Source organism: Vulpes lagopus, chromosome 12, assembly GCF_018345385.1.
Source record: "Vulpes lagopus strain Blue_001 chromosome 12, ASM1834538v1, whole genome shotgun sequence".
Classification (NCBI taxonomy): Eukaryota; Metazoa; Chordata; class Mammalia; order Carnivora; family Canidae; genus Vulpes; species Vulpes lagopus.
This window is the reverse complement of record NC_054835.1, coordinates 14325781-14329458: the sequence shown is the minus strand read 5'-3', so window position 1 is coordinate 14329458 and position 3678 is coordinate 14325781. Positions and strand designations below refer to the sequence as shown.

At 39.4% G+C, this 3678-nt stretch overlaps 1 pseudogene; it reads right to left on the bottom strand.

Moving 5' to 3' along the window:
• Nucleotides 1-2248: 2248 nt before the first annotated feature.
• LOC121473811 lies at nucleotides 2249-3229 on the bottom strand (annotated as a pseudogene).
• Nucleotides 3230-3678: the final 449 nt, after the last annotated feature.

The following is a 3678-nucleotide window of genomic DNA, read 5'->3' as shown; positions in this document are numbered from 1 at the left end:
AGAAGAGCTATACAGACCTGTTACTTCCCCAAGCCGTGTAATATGCTTGTTTTAACAGAAATATCTTCCATAAAAACTTTTTCCTTCTTTTAGATAGAAATGTCTACTTTTCAGCAATTCTGTCAATTGAATTAAAGAGCAGAGTGACTGTAGATTTGTAATGGCTGGTTTACTGTGGAATGTATTATAAGGATTTTACAACAATGCTGGAAAAATGACAGGGATGAACCTCATCAAATATTTAATGTGTCAACAGGGCCTTCAACTATGGTGTTTATTTCCCAATCAAGTGACGATCTTACCTACTGGAACATCTCAGCTTCTGCAGCGAAGAAAGCACCCGTGATAGTCCAGTCCTTTAGTTTTTCTATTTGAAAAATCATTTAAATGATCCTTTTGTTCACAGCTCTCCTTGATGACTGAGTGAATAGTTAATATCTACATATTTGACTAAATCTTTCCTTAAGCTTCCTATCATGGTTCATATGTCTTATTTTATCATAATTTAAAAACTGCCATCTGGATCAACTAACAGCCAGTAAGAGGTTAATATGTCAGCAGGTGGCTTACAGATAGAATACAGAGAATCTCTTCCACATTTATTTTTCATCCAAGTAAAAGGCATAGTGTACCAGAAGTTTATTTATTTATTTGTTTGTTTTTAAAAGTTTTTTTAAATTTTAATTTTATTTTTTTAAAAGATTTATTTATTCATGAGAGATACAGACACAGGCAGAGACACAGGCAGAGGGAGAAACAGGCTCCATGCAGGGAGCTCGATGTGGGACTCGATCCTGGGACTCCAGGATCACACCCTGGGCTGAAGGCAGCGCTAAGCCACTGAGCCACCTGGGCTGCCCTGTACCAGAAGTTTAAGATCAGTATGAATGTTTGGGCAAACTCAATGACACTAAACCCTCACTATAATGTAACCTAGACTGTGGTGTGGATTTCTTTGGAACACTGTCCCAGCTTGGCTCAGACTCAGGGGTTTTCATAGCCTTCATTATTTTATAACTCTACTTGTAACATTGAGGATCTAGTGTGGGGAGTGAGGGGTAAATAAGCTAATTATGTACCCTCTGATATTCTGGACCATTTGTGGGAGAATCTTAGGTGTGTTGTGATTTCACTGACAATGAGAGCTGGAAAATACCAGCTATAAGAGAAGGTGGAGTATGTGATGGCCTAGAGTTTTCATTAGCTTTATCAGAATATTCACAATGGAGAATTACATTACATAGTAGCAGAAATGGGCATTTTATGTGTTGCTTATATTTTACCCCAAATTAAACTATAGGTATAGGGTAATAAGTAAAATGCATCTTTTCACAACACCCTCTCCCCTAAAAAAAAGAATAAAAAAGACTTGTGTTATGGTTTATCATGTAATCTACCCTGTAGAATGCTCTGTGGCACTGTAGAAGAATGCTTATTTGCTGCTGTTTTATGGAATGTTTTATATGTGTCTGTTAGGTCCATTTGGTCTGTAGTATTCTCAAGTCTGCTGTTTCCATTTTCTGCATGATTTATCTGCATGAATTATCTATCCATTGTTGAAAGTGGGGTGTTGAAGTTTCTTACTATTATTGTTGCTGTCCGTTTTCCTCTTCAGGTCTGTTAATACTGCTTTATGTACTTAGATGCTCTTAACTTGGGCACATATACATTTATAATTGTTATATCTTCATGTTAAATTGACTTTAAAAAATCATTTTATAATGTCCTCATCTCTTGTGACGTTTTGACCTAAAGTCCTGTTTGTCTGCTATAAACATAGACACTTGTCCTCTTTAGGTTACATATAATGTGGAATGTCTTTTTCCTATCCGTTCACTTCCAGCCATTGCATTCTTAAATCTTAAGTGATAATGTCTTATAGTCAGCATATAGTTGTGTATATTTATTTTATCCATTCAGATATTGTATATCTTTTAGTTGGTGAGTTTAATCCATTTACATGAATTATGGATTCCAGAGCATGGTGGCAATGTGGTACTGTGGTCACATAAGATGAAGGATCTTATCCTACAAAATTCTGGTATTGGTGCTAGTGTGATCTTATTTATTTCCAAGGCCTTTGTGACAGGAGGACTTTGGGTTATGTATACATGTCTTTCCTTCACCACAGATATATACATTCATTCTGAAACAGAGCTATGTCCTAATCACTCCTGTATCCCCCATAGGATAATGCCTTGCACATGATAGAAAATTCCCAGCCTCCACTTCAGCATCCATAATTACCTCATGTCAACCTCTGGAAGCCTTTCCCTAGGAACAGTCTTCCCAGAGCCCCATGCATGTCCTTGTTCTTCAGGCTGTGGATGAAAGGGTTCATCATGGGGGTCACCACAGCATACATCATTGTGGCTACTGAGTCCTTCATGGAGTAGGTGTGGAGGGGCTGCAGATATACCATACCAAGTGTCCCATAGAAGAGGGAGACTACAGCCAAACTGGGGGGGGGGCACAAGTAGAGAAGGCTTTGTACTTGCTAGAGGCTGAGGGCATTCGGAGGATGGCTTTGACAGTGTGGACATAGGACATGATCATGAACCCTAAGGGGGTCAGGAAGATAAAGATGCCTGTGGTAATCAGCAGTATGTGAATGCTCTGGGTGTTGGAATAGGCCAACCTTAGCATGACATACATCTCACAGAAGATGTAGTGGATCTTCCAGGAACCAAAGAAGGTCACTCTGGTCATAAGGAGGGTGTGGGTAAGGCCACAGATGACAGAAAGTGCCCAAAACAAGGTGAGGAACAAAATAGAGAGTCCAGGGCTCATGGCTGTGACATAGTGGAGGGGGTGGCAGATGGCCACATAGTGGCCATCTGCCATGTGGTCAGATGAGGTTGTCCAGTGTCACCAGGGAGACCAAGAAGTAGAGCTGTGTTAGGCACCCTGCATAGCAGATGGCTTTGTTCTGAGACTGAAGGTTTGCCAGCATCTTGGGTATTGTATTGGTGACAAAGAAGAGGTCTGTGAAGGAGAAGTTGGCCAGGAAGGAGTGCATAGGAGTGTGCAGACGGGGATCAGAGCCAATGACCAGGATGATGAACACATTTCCCACCCCTGTAACCAGGTACATGGACAGGAACATCCAGAACTGGACCTGTTGTTGCTCAGAACTATCTGAGATCCCCAAGAGTAGGAATTCAGAGACTTCAATCTGGTTGCCTCCATCCATTTATCCAACTGTCTGCAACATCAGTACCATCAAATGTCTGCTAAATGTCCTTTGTTGAATAAGGACATTCAGATAAGCAAAATCAATGAGTTTCTTAGCATTAAAAATATCTTAATTTCATAAAAACATCATTAAAGTAGACTAAATTTTATAATTTCTTTTTAAATAAGAAGGAATAAGAGACACAAAAAAAGAACATAGAAAGTCTTTATGCACCTAATCATTCCAACAACTTCTAATATGGCATACTCAATATTCTAGGGATTATGTCAATGTCATATGTGAAACGGTATCATATTGTACTCTTGCAGTGCTTAAAGACTCAAATGTTGTGTTGTGATAGTGTATATTGCATAGTTTTCAAAGACATTTTTTTAATAGTAAATTTATTTTTTATTGGTGTTCAATTTGCCAACATACAAAATAACACCCAGTGCTCATCCCATCAAGTGCCCCCCTCAGTGCCCGCCATCCAGTCACCCCCA